Raw genomic sequence first — 27751 nt, forward strand, 5'->3', positions numbered from 1 at the left:
ACAATGTTTTAGTGAATTCATTTTATGTAGTCAATCTTGAATGATTAGTTTCTCTGTTTGATTATATATCTCATGGGAGCATTATTACAATTTTTGTTAAGCTTACTCATTCACATTTGCCAGGCTTATTTTTGAGAAGGGGATTTCATTAAAACTCTGTAAGATAATCACTCTTAAGATTTTTCGGTACTTAATTTATGCATTGCATTTTATTAATATTAAATTAGGTGCATTAACAGGCACTTAGCATTACTAACAGAAAACTAAGTAATACAGATGATTAACAAGTTTTTCTTAATTTATTCCTTTATTGGAGCCACGTTAAATATTCACTGAGTCTTTAGTCCTTCGTTAAATTTCTGGCACGTCTCTGTTTATCAGTGGACTCTGCATTTTTCGTAAATTTTTTGTACTGTGCATTTTTCATGAATTTTTGTACTGCATTTTTTACTTTAGCGGAACCCTGTCAGGCAGCAGCTAAAAACCTTTGTAATGCATTTTTATGTTGCATTTGAGAATTACTAGACTATTCCCTAGTCTTTTTGTTTCATTAATTTTCTGCCTAATAGTGGGGCTCTATGCATAATTACTTTAATTCCCAATTTACTGATTTTTTTTTTTGAGATGCATTTTTGTATTCGAGTGGTATTGTGGTATACTTACTTATCAGTAGCACCCTATTAAACATTAGTTTAATATATACTAATTCATATATATATAATATATATATATATATATATATATATATATATATATATATATATATATATATATATATATATATATATATATATATATATATATATATATATCTCTCAGACTCTCTAGATTTGGCTTTTTGTCTACGCATCCTTCATATCAGCAGTGCCCTATTAGACGACAGTCTAGTTTCTACTAATTCAAAACCTTACTAGATAACAACCTAGTCTTGTAGACTGATTTATCGTAGCACTACACCTCCACAATTCAGTACAAGACGACTAAGCCCTCAGTTAAGTCTTTTGGAGTTAATTTTTGTTCTAAAATTTTGCATTTCAGTGGAGCCCTACATTCGCTACAATCCTGGCAATTCCTCCCACTTTGAAGACATAAACCTCGACCTCCCGCCCTTCATGTTTTTGGGAATACTGGTCATGATTATCCTGATGCTGTGCACGAAAATTCTCATTGGACGCCCGTCGGCTGAAAAGGGTCACTTTGAAAAGAATCACTGTGAAAAGAATCATTATGACAAGAATCACAATGGGAAGTAAGTTGAAACGAGAGGGTTCTGCTTGCTTACTGAAACTGACATATAGTGATGAATAATATTATTCTGTTGATAAAGGCATGTAGTTATGAATCCTTACTATGGTTAGGTTGGTGGGAAAAATGGTATTACCTTTTTCATGCTATGGTTGATTTTGGATACATTTCATCATAAAGAATAATCGGAAAAAAAATTCGTGAAAATTATTTTTACCTTTTAAATGCTACGATTGATCTTGGATACATTTTAGTTTGAAGAATAATCGTATTGTTTTGTTGATAAAGGCATGTAGTTATGAATCCTTACTATGGTTAGGTTGGTGGGAAAAATGTTATTACCTTTTTCATGCTATGGTTGATTTTGGATACATTTCATCATAAAGAATAATCGGAAAAAATTCGTGAAAATTATTTTTACCTTTTAAATGCTACGATTGATCTTGGATACATTTTAGTTTGAAGAATAATCGTATTGTTTTGTTGATAAAGGCATGTAGTTATGAATCCTTACTATGGTTAGGTTGGTGGGAAAAATGGTATTACCTTTTTCATGCTATGGTTGATTTTGGATACATTTCATCATAAAGAATAATCGGAAAAAAAATTCGTGAAAATTATTTTTACCTTTTAAATGCTACGATTGATCTTGGATACATTTTAGTTTGAAGAATACTCGTATTGTTTTGTTGATAAAGGCATGTAGTTATGAATCCTTACTATGGTTAGGTTGGTGAGAAAAATGTTATTAGCTTTTTCATGCTATGGTTGATTTTGGGTACATTTCATCATAAAGAATAATCGTAAAAAAATCGTGAAACATTGTTTTACCTTTTAAATGCTACGATTGATCTTGGATACATTTTGGTTTGAAGAATCATCGTATATAAAATTCGTCAATATTAATTAAATTTTAGTTGCTACAACTATGGCACATTGCTGGTGTCCTGACTGAAAACAATTCCGTGCTGTTTACTTCCTGCCTTTGAGAACGAGTACAAACATCGTCAGTAATAAATAGCCAAAGACCATCTTCTTAGAATTCTCAGTCCAGAAGTCATTCATCTTATTTCAGAAAGACAAAATGATCAGGGAAGCTCTTACCATCTAATATCCACAGGATGGTGAACAATGGAGACCATTGCCTCATCCCATGAGACTTCTTGTCTTCTTCCTCACATCGATCTTCCTACTGTGGGCTAGGAATGACTCGAGATGCTCAGACAGAAAAGTTGAAAAAAAAAAATCTTCCCAACCTTCCCCTTTTTGAGTAGGAGGCAATGATCGTGGAGTCCTGTTGGTATTCTGTGTTCTAAGGACATAGCTGGTTCACCAAAACATTGCCAGAGTAATTTGTGGTGTAGCAAAATTCTATTAGGTGTCTAAAGGTTTTTTTTTTCTACGTGGATAGAATACAAAGACTGCTCTCTGTTTTGTCAAAAGTCAAGTTTAAAGACCTTTTTTTCAGATGCAGATTATTTCACTCTGTTTCATTAAAAACAATTTTTGTCGACTTTTTTTTTTTACATAAAAGCTATTTTTTCCAGTTTTACTAGAACTAAAATTTAAATTCTTAACAAAATTATTAATTTTTTTTGTTTGGTGCCAAAATGATTTCATTTTATTGAAAGGAGTTCATTCTGATATATATTTAAAGTAAAAAGGATTATTGTTTCGTGTTCTGTTTTAAGAAAGGCATGCTTTTACAAATATAGATGATTTTTTCTGGTCTTGTAAGTAAGTTTGAAAGCTTGAGTTCCTTAGATTATTTAGTGTGTATTTTTTGGTAAAGTCCTAAGATTTAATTATACAGATAAGTTAGAGTGCTGCTTTTTGCTTCTCTGAAAAACAAGACTTGCTTTTGTAAAAATGTATGATTATTTTCTCTTTTGTTAAAAGCAAACTTTTAATTTTGGATTTATGTTCTCAAAAGGCCCAAGATCTGCTTTTATAAGTAATATTTTTAGTTTTTTGCTAAACACAAAGAATTGCTTTCACAGAAATAAGTAATTGCTTTCAGTTTAAAGTATTTTTATCCTTACATTTTTTAAAAATGATTTATGTACTTGAATTTTTGTTATTCATTTGTCAAAAGTCCAAGGATTTACTTTCATTAAGTTTGCAACGTTCAAAAGTATTTTTACAAAAGATTATTGTTTTCTGCTCTAGTAGATGTAAGGTTTAAAAACTGTTTTAATGAAGTATATAACTGTTGTGTTTTATAGAAACTTGAGTCCTCTTTATCCAGAGGTAGATCATTAATCAAATTCATTTTTGTTCATTTTGAATTTTAAAGACCTTTTGCCGCAAAAGTAGATTGCAGTTTTATTTTATTATAATTTAAATAAAAAAAAACATACTTTTAAAGAGAGATTATTGCGTTCTATTTTGTTCTAAGAATAGTTGAATTGATTTGCTTTTGCAAAAATAGATAATTTTTTTTTAAATTGCATTTAAAAAAACTTCATTTTGAATTAATAGATTTTTTGCATTCTATTTTGTTATAAATAAGATAAAAAAAATATTTATATTGTTTTGTTTGAAAATTCAAAATTTTACCTTTGCAGAGATTATTAGTTGTTTTAATTTGTTTTAAATCAAAGTTTTAAAAGTTGTTATTATAAAAGAAGTGTTTTGTTTTTGTTGGTATTATGTACAATTTTATATTGACTATATTTTATCAAGACTTTATTAAATGATAGGCTCATGTATTCATGCTTTGTATTTCCAATCAAACAAATTTACCTTCTTTGGATTTCTGATTGTAGCCAACTCTTACAATATATAGTGAATTTAAATATCCTTTCATGAATTTCTGTCTTGCAATGCATAAGCCCACAAATGCATGCAAACACAATATGCATACATTTCTGTTATGTATTCTGTAAGCAACATTTTTTAGAAAATTTCTACTGAATACATATTTGTAACAGAAGATAATAAACTCCATATCATACTGAAGATGTTTCTGAAACCAAAACCCGTGTGTTTATAGGACTCAATTTTCCAGTTAATATATTCATCATAAATACATGACGTATTATGTTTGATAACATTGTTTTAGGTCTCATTATTATTATTATTATTATTATTATTATTATTATTATTATTATTATTATTATTATTGCTAATAGATTCACAATTTCGTGAAAAGCAATCTGTGTAATAAAAATCAACAATTATATAGTAAATGTATTACTATGTAAAATAAACAAAAGACTTTCGAACACTTGAACGGTGTTCCTCAACAGTGCTAACGTTAAAATGTAAGGGTAGTTTTCTTAAGAATAGTTAAAAAAAAAATGCAGGCGGAGCTAGAAGATAACGGCCCATCACGGAAGTGCTGGTTCGGGTGTTATGTTATTCCAAATTCAACAGGCGGTTGCGCCTGTGGATTTTTATTACACATTATTATTATTACTATTATTATTATTATTCAGTAGCCTGTCTCAAGATAGAGTGGCCATATGCGCAAGAAAGGTACAGCCTAAAGAGCAACAATACAGAGCCTCACATATAAAATATGACAAAAGAGTAACTCAAATAGCTACATACGCCTCTCTCTCTCTCTCTCTCTCTCTCTCTCTCTCTCTCTCTCTCTCTCTCTCTCTCTCTCTCTCTCTCTTTGAGATGCAGTGACTGTGGCTTCTGTACAATTTGCTCTGAAACCCTTCATGAGGGTGGGGTAAATATTAAACTTAACACAGATGCCTGTGGTTGCTGAAACTACCGTTTTAATGAAAATTCATTTTATGTCCGTATGTAGGTGAAATAATGTAGTTTCTGCTCTGAAATTACATAAACATACAGTAAATGCTTTGAAGGCACAGAGGAAAAGGTAACGTTTAAAATGTGAAAATTACAGATATCTGGATTTCACTGCCTTCTCAGTGCAATCCCTAACAAAGAATCTCGTGTTTGGCAGTTGATGTAGACTGAATAATTGACTGCACCTTTGTCCTTCTCATCCTTCTCCACAGTTACTTTTTATATTTTCTTTGGTACCATGGAATTTCAAAGTTGAGATGATAAAATACATGGGCAGTGTCGGTTTATCAGTAATTATTAACAAGTGGTCAAAAACGAATTTTCATTATATGGACACTAACCCATATATATGTATTCATAAATGTACAAATCACAAATTCATATTTTTTCTGTGTTTATCTGTGTCATGTTTCATAACGTTTTTAATTCTCCATGTCCAAACGCCAAAACATTTCACTAGATGAAGTTTTTGTAGCTTCAATAATGGTTTAATGCAATCTTCAATACAAGTTTCATCAGATTTCTCTTAGTTTCCAGACATTGAACAATTGAACAAGTTAATTATTGTTCTTCCTTAGGACCACGGAGTGTATGGCCTTGAAAATAACTCATTTTCATATTGAATTATATGATTGTAATTCGTAAAGAGACCCTGCATTTATATAACATGGTGGCAATGCTTAGATAGTTTAGATAACACTCAGCCTTTGAAACTTCATTGAGACTTTTCAATACTTTCATACAAATTATATATAGAAAATATTGGATTGTTTTAATGCTATAATACTTTCATTGCTGAACTATGATTTAACTGCCATAAACTAAGAATGAAGGTATATTGTCAAATTAGTTCTGAGACTTCATTTTTGCTGATAAATTTTTCCAGTTTTGCTTTTATTAGTTAAGAACTGGCCATGATTATAAAGGTAAGTCTATTATTATTATTATTATTATTATTATTATTATTATTATTATTATTATTATTATTATTAGGAAAATGACCAGTAACTGACTCAATTACCTAGGTCTTGTCGTAATGAAAACTGTGTATCCGTTGTTCAAAGTCAAAATGTCAATGCTTAGATTTTTCATGACAGGGATCTAGAGACGGATCAAAGATACTATTTACAGATAATTCGTTTGGGAATATGAAATCAAATCCTCAATTTTGTGGTTTTATGAAATATGATGAAAACATATTCTGCCTATATTGATGAATGAAATAACTACTGGCATATCTTTGTTTTCAAACAGCCTGTGATTCTAGACCTCAGTAATCACAGATTTATGGAAATTCGCAGCGTTTTCTTGCATATACCATATTAATTTCCTTGTTTTATTTTAAGTCCGTATGGGAATATTGAATTAAATACCTATACCTGAAGTTTAATTAAGGAACAAAACCGTATCTTCCACAGTACGCAAAATATCCATAGTTTTATGTGAATATCAATTAAAATCAAATTTAAGGTACATTTCATGACGCCAAAAAATAACTCCCAATCAATGATATAAAATTAATTTTCCTTGGAGCATCCTTAATCGTTTGAGAACGGCAAAATCAAATCGTAAATGGTTTCATTTTACGAAAAGGCAGTTTCATACTCATGAAAGCAGAATTCATGAACGAACCTTTACATTCCAGATGGACGAAGACGAAGGTCTTGCAGCTGCTTTGGAAGCCATGCTGGATCCCGAGTTCCAGGAATTGCTGGACTTGATCTCAGGACGCACCACAAATTTCAGCAACGTCCTGAATTTCTACAGGCGAGAACTGGTCACTTTCTTAGAGGTCTTCTTCTTCCTGAGGTTTATCAGTATTCTGGTTGTTCTGTTGGCGATGCGAGATGAAGCCGGAATGTAAAGTTGGCCGTCCATTCCCATACGCTAGGAAATGAAGAAGGTGTGTGATAGTATCTATGGTTAATTTGTTTTGAATATCTATCTATATATCTATCCATACACACAAACACATACACACACATATATACATATTTTTTTACTTTTGCATACATGACTTTTTGTATTCTATACATATTAAGCAACGGATACCCTTGATATGAAATTCACTCCACTTAAGGAAAAACCCACACCCAAAAGGAATTTATGTATGATAAGCAAATCAACCCTGGCCAGGATTCTAACCTGTGCCTAAGAAGGGAATTATAAACAAAAGCATCAGTACTTGCAAGGCTTTTTACAGCCTGTTCTAGAAGCAAGAGCCTGTGCCTGCATAAGGATGGCTGTATTTATAATAAAAAAAAAGGCCTGGGTTTGAGCACTTATGCCTTAGTCCATATCTCCTCTAATATCTGTGTGTGTAACCTTTTGTTTTTCATTTCAGAATCCAAAAGAGAAATTGGTCAACAAAGAAGGAACATTCCATTGAATACTGGGGCATTATAAAAGAAACTCCATTAAATTCAAGGCAGGAAGGAAACCACTTACTAGTCACTGACGTTGGAATTTAAGTTACATTAAATATTTTTTGTAGACTGTGATAATTCATATATAGTCTTTTGAGCCTATTTGAAGCTCAAGTAGTCAAAAAGAGTATATGATATAGTTATGGAAAGAGACATTGCATGTTTCATTGGCTGTGATTTGTTTTTAATATCAAAATCTGCTAAAGCTCCAACTTTAGTTTGTGCAAAAACAGAATCCCTGATTTGGCCTTCTGTGATTTTTTTAGTCCATGACTTTGTTTTAATATTTAGGATTATATTCTTTTGAGCATAATGATGTTTTGATGTTTTTTTTTTTTTTTTCGTTATGCTTATTTCAGTATTATTTCTCCTGATGACTTACATATCAGTTATTATTATTTGAAATATCTATATTATAAGGTAATAATCATATTTGGTCTAGTTTAAAGGTATTATATTCAAAGACATAAAGAAGATTTATACCCTGAAACTTAGTAATAATCTTCACAATTAGTACCATAATAATCATGTTCTATAAAACATGCCAAAGAAATTGATGCAAATCAAATTTTATTATAATTCTTTCCTTCTCAGACTTATTCTGTTTTTTGCATAAAATATGAAATTAAATATTTTTTAACCTGTTTTCAAACTTTCATTTAATTCTAGAGTAAAAAACAGTGATAAATTTGTAAAATCTGTATATTTTTACCATACATGCTAAAAATTTTCTCAGAAAACTAGAATCAAAACATTTTAATTTTACAATTTGTTTACAATACCAACTTACACCAATTCGTCACTTTTAGTCAGACCAACTTTGGTGATCTGTGATAGATTTTGAAATTTTATGCCAAACTAAGAATATGGAAACAAATATATTAAAAGCCAGATATAGGCTGTAGAATGATACCAAATACTTATCCAAATTAAGCATGTACATGAAATACATTTAAATAAATCTATTGGTTAAGATATATTCCTAAGTTTATCATAGGTGCAAGTCAATATATTTAATAGTTTGATTAAAAATATAAGTGTATGATGGCATACAAGAACATTATGTATATTATGACCATGTACAGAAAGTTAAGTAAAAGAACAAATCTCCCTGACTGTTTAATGTTATTTCATCCCATGAATGGTGTTGTGTAAAAGGAAAATATCCATAATGTTAGGGAACAACAAAATTTCGACAAACCTTGGAGAGCTTGATTACACTTAAAAGTTCCTGTGCTTTGATGCAACTTCCAAACTGCTGGATATTTACCTCACCTTACACCTAAACCAATATTAACCTTAGTCTGAAAGAGATTGCTATTATAGCAAAGGTTCTGTACAATTACTATTGATTTTAATTGTGTATATTTTTTGTCATCAGAAAATACTGCCTCACAGTACCTTTTACGTTACATGGTTGATTTTCTTAGGCTATAAATCTTTTTCTGTCCCTCTTTTAATCAAAACTGAAATTCAGTTTTGAAGCTCAAGCTCCAAAACATTTCTCTGAGCAGAAATTGTTTTAATTAATCTCCAACAAGAGATTTACCAGAATTTGTTTTACTGAATGAGTGTATCAGCAAAATACTGCACCACCTTGGATTTAAAGTCTTGTAACTTTGGAAAAAATAATTGATTTTAAAGCCTTAAATGGTTGCCAGCATTACAGTCTGAGAATAAGTGACATACAATCACAATCAGGTAAAACACAATCTAAGCTGACTGGCCATCAGTAAATGTTATCTTCCAAAACAAGGATGAAAGGTTGCCTAGATACAAGTTTTCCTTTATTTGCCAATCAAGATTTCAAATCTAGCAGGTCAGGTGATCTTAGCTTCCAGTTTCTTGTACCTTAAAATGTTCATTGAACTCCGCATTACCACTGAGTCAGTTAAATCCTCAAAAGAAAACAGAAGCAAGCTGCTGATGTTAAGAGATGCAGATTGTTTTTCACAAAAACAAAACCCGGTATTATTCTCGGTTAATATACTGACTAAAATTACCATTTACCATATAATTTCATAAATGTTTTCTTTAATAACTCAATTATGCATTCAGAAGACTGACAATTACTGTAAGTATGTTAAATGAAAAGTATGAAATTCCACTCTTCTATTTCAGAACAGATCCAAAGAACAAACAATTCAGTATATTCTACTCTACTGAGCCTCTTTTAGAAGCAATTTAACTGTAAATAGACTACACGAATGGTTTCTCCGAAAGCCTTGTAATCTATAATTCTATGATGATTATTTTATCGGATTGTATTGCTAAGCAGGAACATTGTAACTGACAACAGAATATCTGTATACTTGAAATATAAAATTTTGGTGTTAACCAATCCCCGGACATCTGTTCAGTGAAATAAGAATATGCACAATTCAATAAAACAATAATCTTTGGGATTCTCGTGACGAACAAGCCATTCATAATAAATTCTCGGTTTTTGGTCAGTGCTACAGTGGTTGATCTAAAAGTTGCATGACACAAAAAATACTGGGAAAAGACTTGATAAAAGATTCCTCGCAACAACTGGCTTTTAAAACTTCTGAACGAAACCACTGCCTGTTCTGAATGCTTCTGAAGTCTATGCTCATAACAGTTTGGACACCTGTTTTAACATACAGAGTAGTAAATAATTAATACACTGAGTTTTCAGTGTATGAAGTAATGGATATTTATCAAAAAGTGCTAGGTTCTGCTTATTATAGATATCAATATTTGTAATTCCTTTATTGCAGATGTTTCGATTCTATTGTAAACAGTATAAATATATTTGATACACTTTGAAACAGTACTCACTGAAAATATGATCTCTTATTTTTTTCAATGTGGCCAGTTATCTGTCTAGCGAAATGCTACATTATTTTACACAACCTAAATATGGAGCATTACAACCAAGTGCATTAGTATTAAAAGATTTCATATTTTCCTAATAAGAACACTGTATCAAATACTGGGGTCAACGTTCTAGCAGGTGGTATCCATAGATATTTTCCCATAAATATGGACTTGAAAAGGAAGAGAATCTCATACTGGGTTATAGATAATTTAACAAATAAATCATATCTTCACCATCCACAGATCCACTAATAACTTAGTTATTGAGAACTTAGTAATTATTCCTTCATTGTTTGAAAGGTTCAGTTCTGTTATATAAGTAAAAGGACTTTTTCTAAACGAGTTTTATTTAATTCTGCAAGTTAGTAAAGAATATAGATAATTGATAGGATTTTACATTATATCAGTCATTTACATCATGAAGTGACGAGGTACACGATAATTTGACAGCCAAACAAGGCAGTTTGCCCGACGAAAATGAGCCCCGGGCCTATACAAATCTGTGGTTAACTCTCAGTTTTCGATGAATACTGATGTACTGTATATCTTGATGGTCCTAAGTCACTGACATATGTAGCTATCGTAATTTATATAAATATTCACAGATTAATGTTAAATCTTTGAGGTCTTGTTGTAAGATCGTTTCGTGACTAAGCAAATAGTTAACTAGCATATTTCCTTCGTTTAACTTTTACCTTGTTCCCTACCAACGTTCCTCTTCTGAATTTGTACCATTTCAGTTGTTGTAGGATGATTTATGACTTCCGCTGCAACAAAACACTGATTATGATAACTTTGTGAGTTTGGTTTAGTTATGTTTCCCCACATCATTCAATTGCGCCGTTTTCTTATTAACATTTTTCCAATTTAAAGAAAACGAGAAGCAGATTGTTGACTGGGAAACGTTTGCACCACTGCACTGCAATCAATCACTTTGTTTATGCACCAAAAGTTACAATGTTCTCACTATATTCCTCATTAAAATTTCACTTCTCCAATTAACTAGATTATATTAAGTCAAGTCTTTCCAGATCTTGAGTACTGTGACGAAACAGATAAAAGTATTGTTTACAAAATGCTTTTTAAAGCTTGAAACCTCAAAATTTCAATAAAGCATGAAAGTATATATTGGTTCACTATAAAATAATTTATGGAATAAGAGCTTGAAGCAGAGAAATGTCATTTATCCATTTACTTTCGTAGATCAACTCAATGAAATGGGGAAAAATTAAAATTCCTAATTTGTTTTCCTATGGCTCGATTCAATTAAAGATAATTAAATTACATATGAAAACAGGACCACGACGACATAACTTCCTTTCGAGTTAATTCTCACTCACGGTTTAGACGAATGAGATGGCAGTTTGTATATGTCTGGGTCGTTGTTGATTAAAATACTATTATCATTATCATTATTCAGAAGATGGAACAAGCCCACAGGGGCCATTGACTTGAAATTCAAGCTTCCAAAGAATATGGTATTATTCAGAAAGAAGATATCACTCATTAAAAAAAAGAAAAAATAAATAAATTAACAGTTTGAAGGCATCAGGATTCTCGTTCCGTCAGCTGTCTCAATGTAAACCAGTAAAACAAAATTTTTTGTGCTAAGGATATTTAGAAACCAACAGACGTAACGGCAGGTTTTATTCTATAAAATTATTGAAGATACGTAACTTTAAAACAATACAAAACCATTGACAATCAGCATGTAGATTTGAAGAAACAAAATGCATCGTGATATCTTTAGTCTCGCAACTTAAAATCCAAACTAATTTGATTTTTTTGTAGCCTTCCATTGCATGATTTTAAAGGAATTCCGCTACAGTAATGTTTATTCTCCTGCCATATTATGGCAGTTTAAAATCCTACTGCTACATACAGACATACCCACGCAGCATAGAGATGCCCGAAATTTATCATATGTGATAAATTTAGTAGTTAAAATTGACTAAAATGAAATTTCTCACGAATGTCTTGCAGAATTTTGTTTTCTATAAACGTCCATGCCTCCTAATCCTCCTCGGCTGCTGTAAAGAAAGAGAAAACTTGTAATTCGACGTGGCATTATTTGAATTCTACAAAATATCTTGTGACGACATACGCAATAATCAATAAGTTAATATAATTAATGACAGTTGTATTCCAAACCAAAGTGGGAAACAACTTAAAACAATTGAACTAAAGATAAGGCAACTAAGACATATCCCCTTCACAGGAAGTACAAGATTCAAATGCCGTGACAAAAACACTTTCTCATTCATTTCCTAAGTATGTCAGAAGCATAAACTTGAAACAAATTCTTGATGAAATATTGAGCATTTTGCACTGATAAATTTTCGAAAATTTTAGGTAAAATTTTTTTTATCACCCAGAAGTACTTAAGTCTTTGTTGGTTTGAAGAATTCCTGGGATAGTTTATTTCATTTTGTTGAGTTTTTTTTCTTGTACGTCTGCAGCCACACCAATTGGTGCACAATGTGAGTGAACAGTATGTTTACTAAGAAACCTTCTGATGCACAATCAGTTGCTTCTATATATTTTATAAGAAATGGCATATTAGTATGTGACATATGAAGCATACTTTAAAAACCATACTTTAGAATAACGAATAAAAGGCTGTCACGAGTTAGTATGTAAATTATCAAAGCTTTATGTATCCATTTTGTCAAAAAAAACCGTAGGGGGTTAGTGCCGTCAGTGCACTAAACGTGGTGCACTGTAGGTATTACTTAAAGGTTCTTTGCAGCGTCCCTGCGGCCCCTACCTGCAACCCCTTTCAGTCCTTTTACTGTACCTCCGTTCATATTCTTTCTTCCATCTATTTTCTACCCTCTCCTAACAATTGTTTCATAGTGCGACTGCGAGGTTTTCCTCCTGTTACACCTTTGTAACCTTTTCCTCTCAATTTTCCTTTCAGCGCTGAATGCCCTCATAGGTCCCAAAATTTGGCTGTTGGCCTAAACTCTGTATTCCATTCCATATTCCAAACCAGAAAAAAAAGTTGGAAAAATAAGAAAAAAAAGCTGAAATGTTTCAAAACAATAAAAGACATTCCTTAACATTTTCCAAACCAGAAAAAAAAAATTATTTTGGAAAAATACGAAAAACGAACCTGAAATGTTTCAAAACAATAAAAGTCATTTCTTAACATTTTCCAAACCAGAAAAAAAAATTATTTTGGAAAAATACGAAAAACGAAGCTGAAAGGTTTCAAAACAATAAAAGAGATATTCCTTACCATTCTCCTGCGAGTGTGGAACAGAAACTTGAAAGTCATGAATAAGAACACGACCGTCAAAAGAAAACACATGAAAAACTGTAATGCATGATGCAGTAATTCATTTGGATTCAATCGGGCCATAATCACTAGCGGGTGGTTTGCGTAAGGTCGAATTGAAAACCAACTTCCTAGAAAGTGAAACGAAGATATTTAAAGTCGGGAAATTTATTATCTTAAAATATAGCCAACCTCCTCGTAATTCTAGATAGATTAGCACTCTTAATGTTTTCACAGAAGCTTTGGTGTTTGTAATGATTATTTCACGCTTTCAGCTTAATTTCCTAATGATGTTTTCGTGAAATATGTCAATGGATAATCCTTTGTTCCTCTTGGGTTACATTCTGACTTAATGGTGTATATACTAAGCATGTTTAGTTTATATGTTATCAGAGCTGTCCCTAAATCCCAGCAATTAGAATACCACCAATGTAATAATAAGCTTTCCAAAACACAAACGTTCTCAGAAATACAAATATTCTAAGGATAAAGATGATCACTTGAGTAAACCACATATTTCCACACATCAGACACAGACAGATAGTTACCTTAGGAAACTGAAACACACTGGGCTAAGCAGACTCCTCCTCTTAGTAATCAAATCTTATAAAACTTGAAATAAAACTTAGAAGTTTGGACAGTAATCCGTCACAGCCGCGTCTCGTGAAGCCTAAAAGCAAAGTGGATAATCTCAAAGATAAAGAGTTCACCTTATGGCGTTTTACAAGGTTTAAAGTCTTGCTAATCATCGTTCAAGTTGAAGTTCTAAATTTTTGAGGGTCAAAGTACCATTAAGACAAATAGCAGTCGTAGAATACTTACACCTTTTTAACACTTCAAACTGGCGTAATGCATCGATGAGTGTTTAGGTGGCTTTAAACAATGTATTGTAGCTGTCGCTAATTTTCAACAACAAATATATTTTTTCATATATTTACATATTCAGTTTTAAATGATTCTAAAGTAAAATACACGCGTCAGTCTCACAATCACAATATCTACATCCGTCCAATACTAACATCATGGCGCTCAAGAATTCTTATGTGTAAATATTTATTTAACTTCCTCTTGCATAAAATATTTGATACTCATCATAGTTGAAAAAATATTCCTTAAAATCATAGAGACCTGTTCTATAAAGAAATCATATTCTCGATGATCAATGTAGAACATGACTTGAACTGAATATTTGAATTTTGAGTCTTTGAAGAAAATTTTCAGACGCCATGATGATGTGTCAAAAAAATTATATATTTTTTTCAGACATCAACATTTTTGTATCTAAAATTTGTTTCTTTTAAGGAATTAACACATGCACACACACATGTTATATATATATATATATATATATATATATATATATATATATATATATATATATATATATATATATATATATATTATTTAGTGGATTATTCTTCAACCATGATGCAATTCATCACATGGGAATTTCAGATGCATGTTGTATTTCAGCAAATAACTAACTCTTGATCCTCCCCATTCTTGGAAAACTTCTGCACCTGAAATTCATTCTGATATGAATGCATTCAGACGTTCAACCAAAATAGAAATCTGGTTAATAAGACCCTTTGACAGCTGACAAATTGTCTCTATGACCTACAACAAGTAACGGGACTTATTGGATCTCAGCATAGCTGACAATAGCTCAGAATAACACACAGTAGCTCACAGAATGCCTTTATAGGCCTCTGCATGAGTCACTGTAACTCTCAGAGTCACGGCCTCACAATGGGCCATTGTAGCTCATACAATGACTATACAGGACTTTGCATGGACCATTGCAGAGTATCAGATGACTGGAGAAGCTTTAGCACGACCCATTGCAGCCCATAGACTGATTGAAAGCCTTAGCAAGACCTATTACAGCTCATAGAATAAGTACAACCCTTAGTGGAACCCAATGTAGCTCACAGAAGGACTATACAGTCCTTAGCACGATCCACTGTAGCTCACAAAGAATAATTACAAGCCTTAGCAGGACATAGTGCAAATCATAGAATAACTGCAAGTCTTAGTAGAACCAGCTGTAGCTCCCAGAATGATTATACAAGCCGTAGCAGAATCCACTGCCGCTCACAGAATGGCTACAAACCTTAATAGGACGTATTGCAGCTCATAGAATGACTACATCCCTCAGTGGAACCAATTGCAGCTTAAGGAATGATTATACAAGTCGTAGCCGAATCCTTTGCAGTTCATAGAATGACTACTGTAATAGCCTCAGTAGGACCCACTGTAGTTCATAGAATGACTGCAAACCTTACAGGATGCATTGCAGCTAACAGAATAACTATACAAGATTTGGCATGAACCATTGCAGCACACCAAATAACTATACAAGCCTTAACAATACCCACTGCAGCTCACAATTGTACTACAAGCATTAGTAGGATAAATTGCAGCTCAGAATGACAACCTTATGAAGACAAAGCACACATGACCAAGTTTTAACAGGACCCGCTGCAATTCATAGAATGACTGCAAGCCATAACAGGATACATTGCAGCTCAGAATGAATACACAAGCCTCAGCACAAGACATTGTAGCTCTCAGAACCTATTGCAGTTCAGAATTACCACCTTTAGTGGAACCCATTGCAGCTTACAGTATGACTTCACAAACCGTAGCAGGAACCAGTGCATCTCAAAAAAAAAAAAAAGTGCCCATCCATTTGGCCAACTTAAAATGAGAAGCAAAGGACAATTGCACTTTACCATTTCATTGTCTTTATAAATTCACGAATAGGTTTGAATTAAGACCCTTCTGTAGTTATCTTCCAACAAGAAACATTTCAATTGGGTTGTGACAAGTAGGGTCACATTAAACTAGTTGCTCCTTAGTTTAAACCTTAGTAGTTTTTCTAGTGTTCACGTACGTAGTCAAGAAATTAGACTTTTCATTAGCAGGAATCATGAAGTGTTAAAATACTAATCCCATTAGCAAGAAACCATAGATGCAGGAATAAATCATTAAATGCCCAGAAATAGGGCTATTTTCATTAGCAGGAATCGTGTGGTGACAATAAGAATATTCTCATTAGCAAGAAACTTCGATACAGGAATAATAGAGAGCCCAGAAATAGGACTATTTCCATTAGAAATTAACTATAGATACAGGAATAATTATGAAGCTGTCAAGTTTTTCTTTAGCAAGAAACTAAGATACAGGAATGTTACAGCAGTTGAGCTAAAGCCAATATTTTCACACGTTACCGGACATTTTTAGAAATTTCCAAGACACCCATTTTCCCTGGCTATTTTCATAGGCTATTTTAACAGTTGTTACATTAAGACTTTAGATTATGTCCAGGGTATTAAATACTTCAGATACCAAGTATCAAAACTCAAGTATCAAAACTCAAGTATCAAAACTCAAGTATCAAAACTCAAGTATCAAAACTCAAGTATCAAAACTCAAGTATCAAAACTCAAGTATCAAAACTCAAGTATCAAAACTCAAGTATCAAAACTCAACTATCAAAAATATAGTTTCTAGTCTCAACGTTAATGTTCTAACTTATGTCTGACATAATTGGAATAGTTTAAATGGTTGTTATCAGTCAAACTTGATATAAAGGTACATTACCTCATTATCTTATTCAGGACACCTACCAAGAAATCCCAGTTCTACAACTGGAACCACTAGTCTATCTTAACTTTGCAATAGGAAGTAAAGAGGATGTACCCCCTTAAAGAACACCAGCTATCTGCTAGTATGTCCAGTCTGAATTAAAATACTCCATTAGCTTCTTATTTTCTCAAGACCTAACAAGAATATTAAAAACCTCAGTTCCGCAGCTCTATCGTGTCACAGGATAAGAGGAAAAATAGCCATTCAAGCAGTTTATCAGCTTCAGGATAAATAATATAAGCAATGTAGTTTTTATTTCTATTTAGGACTTCAGCTCATGGAGGAGATGCACCAAGTTTAAAAGAACTACAAAAATATTGCAACATTTGCACTTAAAAAGCAGCCATTGAGTCCAGCTAATGACCCCCCAAAAAACTTGAAACTTAAAAAGTGTCAACCCAACAAATATTAAAGGGTATTCAAACATTAACAAACTGGAATTAAAACCTAGATTTACCAAGCATTATCAACTACCAGATATGATAACACTTCCATCAAACAAACTGGAATTAAAAATGGAATCAAACTGCGTTATCAACTACCAGATATGAAAACACTTCGACCATATCACTTTCAGCTGGAAGTGATTGTACCAAATTATCTGAAAGTGCCGAATTACTGTATATCAACAATCCCTTTACGTAAACAGCTGCAAGGCTTGAACATTTTTACTATTAAAGTTCAACGGATTTAAAACAAAGACCATCGTCGAATTTATGGACCATTCTCCTCCATGGCCGAAGAATTAAGCGACTTGCTCGTCAGGGCTTTTAGAAGACAGGGAGGTCTTACAGAGACTGAAAAAAGAAAAACAAAAGTTAGTGGGACTCTGCAAACTGATGAGCATTTACGTCTTGGGCTACAAAAACTTACCTAAATTTTTTATAACCATATAACCCAAAACAGTTGAATATATATTCAAAACTCCCTGACTTTCATATAAACTAAAATTGAACTAAAGATTGAAATTGCATGAAGCTATAACTGGGAAAGTTACTCACAAAACTTCCAATATTCAAAGCTTCGTAACCTTTCATATAAACTAAAATTGAACTAAGACTTCAAGCATCAAGTAACTAGTTAAGTTACTCATACAACTCACTTTATCTCCAAAACTAAGACATTCAAAACTAAGACATTCAAAACTAAGACATTCAAAACTAAGACATTCAAAACTAAGACATTCAAAACTAAGACATTCAAAACTAAGACATTCAAAACTAAGACATTCAAGGTTGAAATTGATCAAGACTGATTACGGGGAAAAAAAACTGATATTCAAAGTTAAAATTGATCAAGACTGGTAACGGGGAAAATTTACTTTAACCTTTGCCACAACGGCTATAAAAGAAAGCTAGCAATTAAATCCATAATTGAAATATATTTAATATAGTAAAGAAAACAGACTCGCCCACAACTTTAAACTAAATTGAAGAGTATTGAGAATCGCAATTGTAGAAGTTAAACACTAGTTACGCTGGACACTAAGGAAAAAAAAAAAAAAACATTACCTTCCGACAACGAAACATGAAGTACGCCTGTCGACAAATGTAAAATAAGATAAATGATGTCGTGAAGATAATCAAGGCTAAAAACCAGTCGAGCATGGCATAGTTGTATACAGGCTCTGGTGTAGTTGAAACGACGGGGAGGTCTTCTGTGGATGTCAACTGGAAGAATAAAAGACTAGTTAACGCTATGTAAATCACAGATTAATAAACTGATTTATTTAAGATTAACCTATGGAGTTACATCACACAGAAAAATTTAAGTTAAATTCTGATCGTATTAAAGCAAGACGACCAAAAATAAAAGATTAATAGACACTAATCTCATATGAACCTAATGGGTAAAGTCCTCCAGAAGACTAAAATTAGAAAATTGCTAATTTCAAAGATACTCCACTGGGAAAACTTAACATTTCTTACCAGTGGTTTTCACAAAAAATACATTAGTTACACGTAAACCATAGCTGTTGATCAATTTAAGCCGTAGGGAAACCTAATTATTACAACACAAACACAAAAAAGTTACACCAAACGGAATACACCAATATATCTCACTCACATCCATGTTTAAAAACAACGAAAATCTCAGTTAAAATTCACAGCAGTCTACTAACTGAACAGAGTCAGGATTCTTCTCTCGACTTACAGAGAGGCGTAAGACTTGAAGAAGACTGTTGTTTGAAAAGCAAGGATAAGGGAGCACACGACCGTGGGTTTTTTTTTTTCTTGGTAACTCTGGTAGTCTTGGGTAGAACGCCATCTATCTTAACGAGAGAAACACTGGAAGTAGGAATTCCTGGAAATATGAATTCCTGGAAATATGAATTCTGGAAATATGAATTCTTGGAAATATGAAATCTGGAAATATGAATTCTGGAAATATGAATTCCTGGAAATAAAATCTGGAAATTTGAATTCCTGGAAATATGAAATCTAGAAAAATGAATTGCTGGAAATATGAATTCCTGGAAATGTGAATTGTGGAAATTTAAATTCCTGGAAATATGAAATCTAGAAAAATGAATTGTTGGAAATATGAATTCCTGGAAATGTGAATTCTGGAAATTTGAATTCCTGGAAATATGAGTTCCAGGAAATATGAATCCGTGAAAATACGAACTCTTGAATATATGAATTCCTGGAAATATGAGTTCCAGGAAATATGAATCCGTGAAAATATGAACTCTTTAATATATGAATTCCTGGAAATATGGGATCTGGAAATGTGAATTCCTGGATATATGAATTCCTGGATATATGAATTCCTGGAAAATGAATTCTGGAAATATGAATTCCTGGAAATATTAATCCTGGAAATATGAATTCCTGGAAACATAGATTCCTGGAGCTATGAATTCCTGGAAATTTGAATTCCTGGAACTATGAATTCCTGGAAAATTGAATTCCTGGAACTGTGAACTCCTGGCTATATGAGTTCCTGGATATATGAGTTCCTGGATATATGAATTCTGGAAATACGAATTCCTGGAAATATGATTTCCTGGAAATATGAATTCCTGAAAATATGAATTCTCAGCCTAGATTTTCAGACATAGTTGAACTATGAATCAATTGTTAGGAGAGGGTGGAAAGTGAGATGGAAGAAAGAGAATATGAAAGGAGGTACAGCAAAAGGAACGAAAGGGCTTGCAGCTAGGGGCCGAAGGCACGCTACAAAGAGCCTTAAGTAACGCCTACAGTGCACCGCATGAGGTGCAATGACGGCACTATCCCCTACTGGGAAATAACTTCTTAGCCTTACGAACTTACATCGACGTCCCTAATACTTCCTTTTAAAGTCCCATAGTTTTGCTATGGAAGTAATTTGAAGAGATTCTTCATTACTTTTCCCCTTGTAAACGGGTCGTAGATTCGACCTAGCCTGACGATAATCAGATAAGATGGCTTTCGGTAATCCCATGGAAACTTTTACTGCTCCTCAGAGAACTTTGTAGTACGGAGATATACAGCCCCTTAAGAATTGCTAGTATATATATGGTTATTGGACTCCCGTGAGAGGTACGATTATTTTTTTTTTCGACGATTTAGAAACTTGAGTTTTAAAACTAAATGTAGATGCTTGCTGTAAATAGAATCTGACCTTTCTTTCTCAATTACAATTGCTAGTATATAAAGTTACTGCATTCCCGTGAGAGGTACGATTAGTTTTTTCGACGATTTAGAAACTTGAGTTTTAAAACTAAATGTAGATGCTTGCTGTAAATATTATCTGACCATTCTTTTTCGATTATAATTCACCTTCGTTGATTCGTAAATAATTTAGTACCGAAGTGTCCTGGCAAATACTGAACATATTTTCATACTCCATCTAAATAACAAAACCAAAATAAATAATATACAGCACATACAGGTATCATCACAGTCTACTTTAAACTTATCAGCATCCTGAGATACCGAGATGAATGCTTCGAACATACATCAATTCTCATCAACTCATAAAATGAGTAAGTCACTATTCATCAACAGGCGAGATGAATAATTATTCAAGAAATGGATTTTAAAACTCTAATTTTGAACTGATGGACAATCCCAATAATCTATATTCGTGTATTTTTGTATTAATTTAGTTCTATATCATGCAATTCATGACAATTATCTTTTATCTGATGTTCCAAATATTTGTATTATATTATGCGAAAGCCTTCTTAACCAGAAGATATCTATTGTTAGAATTAGACTGGGTGAAAAATAATAAATTGATAACTTTTTTCGTTGCCTCCGGTTAAAACCCCACAAAATTCTAGAAGGATTCCGGGCAAATTTATCTGAAAAAAAGCAGTAATTATGTTTTAAAGATTCAAGCAAGGAACTTGCGCCGCGTAAGATAAGGTGCCTCGTTAATGGTCTTATCATCATGATTTGCTGTTAATGAGATATTCATTAAGAGAACGGTAATATATTCATGCCTTCATTAAACGTATCTTGTAAGCATTTCCTTGGAGTAAGGTGTTTTTTTTTTATTAAAGTGGAGCAATAAATCTCTCTCTCTCTCTCTCTCTCTCTCTCTCTCTCTCTCTCTCTCTCTCTCTCTCTCTCTCTCTCTGGCTTTTAGTATGACAGTTACCCTAAACTTTACAACATAATTAAGAATCTCTCTCTCTCTCTCTCTCTCTCTCTCTCTCTCTCTCTCTCTCTCTCTCTCTCTCTCTCTCTCTCTCTGGCTTTTAGTATGACAATTACCCTAAACTTTACAACAGAATTAAGAATCTCTCTCTCTCTCTCTCTCTCTCTCTCTCTCTCTCTCTCTCTCTCTCTCTCTCTCTCTCTCTCTCTCTCTCGTGGTTCAGCTAAACTTACAAGTCAATGCCAGTTAAGAAATTCAATTTGTTTTTTTAACTTTATCCTCAATAAAACTGAAGGGAGACGAGCGTACAAATACTACTTCATTGAGAATATACTATCCCTTGTTAAAAACATGAATGGCATCTGTCCCATTCATAAATTTGTTTCAAATACATCAATATTCTCTGAATCGTTAGTGACTTCAAATACCACATGATTATCTATTTTATGTAAAAAAAAAAACGAACTGACGTGCTTTGTCTGATAATGCTGAAAGCAAAACAGATTAAGCATTTCTAACATGCAGTCATTAATGGAAAATAAAAGCCTTGAAACATGAAATGGATTTACATGGTACAAGTCTGAACCAGGAACCAATTATGCTCTCCGGTCTGACGGCTCATTCCAAAAGCTCTTTCCGTTTATCTTATATGTATGTTTGTCCTTAAGTAGTTCCATTTAGTTATATATGTTATATATATATATATATATATATATATATATATATATATATATATATATATATATATATATATATATATATATATATATATATATTAAAGCAAGGAAAACTTATTTTCCTATAAATTAAAAACTGGACATCAGAATTTTACTGGATTTTTGTTACTAGAAGAAAAAAAAAATTTTTCAAGAAAATATCTAAGGGTCAAGAATGGACTCTCGGTAGTAATGATAACTAGTACCATAAAACATTTTTTTGCATAAAGTTTCAGTTTATTATTATTATTATTATTATTATTATTATTATTATTATTATTATTATTATTATTATTATTATTATTATTATTATTATTATTAAATAATAATTCAAATGTTTCTTGATCTGCGTCAAAAAACGTGATCTCTCTCTCTCTCTCTCTCTCTCTCTCTCTCTCTCTCTCTCTCTCTCTCTCTCTCTCTCTCTCCCTTCCTCTTCCCCATCTGAAGTAATGGAATGTGAAGGCAATGAAGTTCTTCGAAGAGTAACAGATCAATTACGCATAATGACACTGTAATGAAGATGATTACAGGGCTTCAAAGAACAAAAATTACTTATGATTCTCGACCCATTCTACTGGTCTTGAATCAGACTTTTCAAGAAGTTTTCTCAAATTAGGATGGACGATACCAGAATAATGATGGCTGGAAGGGTGGCGCCCTATTTGCCATTTTAATAGTTCAAATTTGCTTTTTGCTCACTAAGGATGAGGTGGCTTGGGGTCTGCACACACACACACACACACACACACACACACACACACACACACACATATATATATATATATATATATATATATATATATATATATATAAATATATATATATATATATATATATATATATATATATATATATATATATATATATATATATATATATATATATATATGTGTGTGTGTGTGTGTGTGTGTGTGTGTGTGTGTATGTGTGTGTGTGTGTGAGTGTGTGTTTGTGTGTGTTCAAGTTGTCTTTGCCAACACTGTGTATATATCTATTATTGCACATCAGTTAACAGCCCTTAATAAACACAAGCGCTTATGTTTCTCTCTCTCTCTCTCTCTCTCTCTCTCTCTCTCTCTCTCTCTCTCTCTCTCTCTCTCTCTCCTTCTCTATCTCTGCCCCCTCCCCTCCCCCACCCCGGCGTACCTACGCCTGTGTAGCTCTACCCTCTATTCCTATCAAAAGCTCATTAGTGTGTAGTTAAATGAGCAAATACGAGATTAAAGGGGGGTAAAGCTTGCTTTGCTCATTGCCCAGCAAAATGTACACAGCAGGAAATTAGAGCAAGTTGGTTGCAGTTATTACCACACATTCCGTTCTCGTTCCAATGCTCGTTTCCTATTGCTTCGGTGTTTACTCTGCTTTTATTAGGAATAACTTAGATGTTCCATTGTTTCAGCAGTGTCATAGAAATCAATGGTCCGCTTGTGAAGATATTGTTTTCAGGAATGGATGCTTCTGGGTTTAAAATTTTAAGTCTGTGATTTCTGTCAGTGGAACTTATGATTTTGATAAATGTGTAAAGGATTGGTACAGAAATTTTTGCTTTTGAAACTTTTTTTTTATATGTTAAACAATCCATTTGATTGCTAAATCTTAATCAGCCTAAATATCTGGGAGAGTCAATTGCATTAATCCTTTTCCCATCCAGTATTACTTAATTCTTTTATACATACTCCGTCCTAATTCCATATCTCTAGTTTTTTATGCTTCTTAATAAGCAACCTTTATAAATCTTGTGACGTTTTGCTGATTAAAATAGAAAGATCTTGATATCCTAATTCTGCTAAATCTAAGCCTGTAAGTAATTTGCACTGAGGCTGTTGAGTCAATAGATATTTGAATCCATGGAAAGTATCAAAAATGGAAAATGCTATAGATTTACAATTTGCTGATCTAAATCGTTTTATACCAAAATATTGTGAGCGCTAACCTTTACTCACTTTTTGCATTTTAATCTATAATAGATACAATACTGCCAGGTAGAAATATTTTCATACAGATATGTATAACGCATGAAAAATGTATCTAATAATAAAAGAATGACATGGTAATGGATAAAACCAGTAAACGTTGAAAGAAATAAAAAAGATATGACCACTCATAAGCTAACCATTGTTTTTTTTTTTTTTGCTTTTTATAAAGTTTTCCCTCATGAATTTTTATAAATTTGAGAAAATCCTAAGTGAGCCTATTTATGGACGCTCATAAAAAGGATTACCATAAAAATCCATGAGAGGTTTAAGGTATTAACAAGACTTTATCGGATATTCATGTTTCAATTTCAACATGAAAGGGCACAATGTACAATTTATCTTATATAGATACATTGCATATTTTCCTTATATTTGGTGATTGTTGTTTTTCTAAGTAATTTTGCAATGGTTGCAAAGTACTTATGAAATGCTAAACACATTTTGATGCTCTGTACTTTCTCGATTCAAATATTAGAAAGATTAAACTCCTTACACTGGGACAAGAATCCCACTGACAAAAAAAGTCCCGTGGAGCAAGATTTTAGTCTCGATCCTCTCTTATATTGCCTCAGTTCCTGACAGTGTAAGGCTACAAGTAAAAAAATGAATCATACCTGATCTATTTTAGTGATTTTTATTGCAATGCAGGGTCTCAATTCTCTTTTGAATTGTTGTGGTGTTGTTAAAGTACATCTGACATATTTTGTTGCGATCATGTAATGAAGTTTAAACATTATATATATATATATATATATATATATATATATATATATATATATATATATATATATATATATATATATATATATATATATATATATATATATATATATATATATATATATATATATATATATACATATATATATCTGCATATATATAGATAGATAGATAAACAGATAGATAGATAGATAGACAGATAGACAGACAGACAGATAGATAGATATATAGATAGATAGATAGATAGATAGATAGATAGATAGATAGATAGATAGATAGATAGATAGATAGATAAAACGTTCTAAAGAAAGGGAAACCTCTGAAGTGTTTAGCAGAAAAAGGAAACTTTTGGAATTTGTTTACCTCTTAATAATTTTTGTTCAAAACCTTGAAGTAGTTATACAGGAATTACTGAAGTGTTAACAGAGAAACTCAGAGGACATTAACGAGTGAAAGAATTTCGTCATGTAAATCTCTCTCTCTCTCTCTCTCTCTGTCTCTCTCTCTCTCTCTCTCTCTCTCTCTCTCTCTCTCTCTCTCTGCATTCAGAGAGAAGAAAGAGAGAGGGAACGAAATTAAAGCTGTAAGAAGTCTCGCTAAAGACTATAAAGAGTCTAAACGGAAAAACAGTATTAAATATAATAACAATTAGAGGGAATACGAAAATATGTTTAAAAAATGGTAATTGAAAAAAGACAGACGATTATATCTAGAAATTTGTTCGCTCTTTAATATTCTATCCATAAATCATACCCAATCTACTTTCATATGCACTAAATATATGGAATCAAATGCTAAATAAAATTTGAACTGTTCACACATACTTTTAAAGTGATGGAAATTATAATTCATAAAATCATGGTTTAATAATGTGAGTAGAAAGCTCACAGAAAACAACATCGATGCATCTAGATTACATATGAATACATATTGCACGTTTAAAACTTGATATAATTGGTGGAACTAATTCGGTGCTTCTATTACTTTGAAACACAACTCAGTAATAGACAAGATAAATTGCATCATGAATTCATAATTGAATTGTACTCGGGAATGATTCTATAATCAGATGTAATTTTCTCCCTTTGCAGAACGCGAAATAAGGTTATGATACATGAAAGGATTTTTTTTATACATTTCAGCTGTCGACTGGCTTAATAATTAAACTTCACTTCAGGTCATATTAAACTGGTTGTATGAAAGGGTAAGTTTTTTTTTATATTAACTGAAAGTAGGTGAAACTAATATTATGTTAAACTTCTTTTCGGTTATATGGAATTGGTTGCATGAAAGGGTAAGTTTTTTTTTTTTTTACCATGACTGAAAATGGATAAAACTAATATTATGGTCAGCGTGAATATATCTATTAATTTTTTTTAGATCAAGTACTTTCCATTCAGTGAAATAAAAAAGCTTCATTGAATTCACCTGCCAAAAATATTTGATATAATGGATGCATTCGGTTTAGCTAAAATAAGAAATTTGTATTTTGACAGCCTTAACGTTTTATATTCTCTATATCTTTATAAGAACGAAACACTCTACAGTTAACTCAATTAGTGGTATAAATATCCATTTATTTAGGAATATTATTCACTGCCCAGTTAAACAAACAGACTCATTTAACTCATCTAAGCGCGGAACAAAGTCCAGCGTAGAGACGACACCCGTAAATGTAGACCATTACCGCCTTACCTAAACTAATGGTTTCTTAAATGAAAACGAACTACGACGAAGCGTAGATGTAGGTCGTTAGCAGAGCGAACTAATGGTGACCCGGATGACACCGGGATGTGATAATGGAGGTCATAAGGGAGAAAAAGATTCAGGGAAATAGGGTCAGACAGAATGGAATGTACGGGAACAGACTCACTCATTACCGTTCCGGGGATCCGACCGAGTCATTATGGGATCTACCAGTTTCCTCGAGGGATTATAAGGGAGATGTAGGACATTAAATCGCGTCGGGAACACGGGGGCCTCTCGTAGTTTTAGGGCTGGATCGAGAACTCACTCCTCGCGTTCTCCGATGTTTAGTCGTGTTTTATTTGTATGTGTATTAGCGTCTAGGAGTCGACGAAATCACGACAGTTCCTCAATTCTCCTTTTTATAATGTTCTTTTAATCTAATTGTGAAGAATGATGAACTTTCATTTGAAAGGTTACGAATGTTTATTCATAAAGAGAGATTCAGTCATAATATTTGACGCCTGGAAATACCAAAATTAATAAATCATATTGTAATTGAAAGTTTGACGATATATCTTCCTTATGATATATATGAATATTTCACTTTATATCAGGAATCAAAACAAAAGTTATTCTAGTCAAATAAATCAACTGAAATAAACAAATTACAATTTGTATAAAAAAAACTTGAACTGACGTGAAAATTAACGATATTTTTGAACATGAAGTTTACACTTTATATTGCAGGACGATATTTAATTAATTGCAGTTTCCTGAAATTTTATTATTATTATTATTATTATTATTATTATTATTATTATTATTATTATTATTATTATTATT

The 27751-nt window shown here is 32.2% G+C and overlaps 3 long non-coding RNA genes across 3 annotated transcripts in view; 1 reads left to right on the top strand and 2 right to left on the bottom strand.

The window, feature by feature from the left end:
* LOC136849944 (uncharacterized) overlaps positions 1–8550 on the top strand; it is a 22462-nt gene extending 13912 nt beyond the window's left edge. Inside the window, exons 2-4 of the long non-coding RNA XR_010856484.1 lie at positions 1039–1249; positions 2366–6916; positions 7358–8550. This is a non-coding gene — a long non-coding RNA (uncharacterized lncRNA). The remainder of the gene's footprint in view (positions 1–1038; positions 1250–2365; positions 6917–7357) is intronic.
* A 3360-nt stretch (positions 8551–11910) lies between these two features.
* Positions 11911–14266, bottom strand: LOC136849946 (uncharacterized). Its single transcript, XR_010856486.1, has 3 exons — positions 14109–14266; positions 13522–13691; positions 11911–12310 (listed from the first exon to the last, which is right to left on the bottom strand). It is a non-coding gene; the product is annotated as an uncharacterized lncRNA (long non-coding RNA).
* Positions 14267–17455: 3189 nt separating this feature from the next.
* Positions 17456–19395, bottom strand: LOC136849947 (uncharacterized). The gene is made up of 3 exons (XR_010856487.1): positions 19279–19395; positions 18723–18881; positions 17456–18008 (listed from the first exon to the last, which is right to left on the bottom strand). It is a non-coding gene; the product is annotated as an uncharacterized lncRNA (long non-coding RNA).
* Between the last annotated feature and the right edge of the window lie 8356 nt (positions 19396–27751).

The sequence above is a fragment of the Macrobrachium rosenbergii genome, chromosome 21 (genome assembly GCF_040412425.1).
Source record: "Macrobrachium rosenbergii isolate ZJJX-2024 chromosome 21, ASM4041242v1, whole genome shotgun sequence".
Classification (NCBI taxonomy): domain Eukaryota; kingdom Metazoa; phylum Arthropoda; class Malacostraca; order Decapoda; family Palaemonidae; genus Macrobrachium; species Macrobrachium rosenbergii.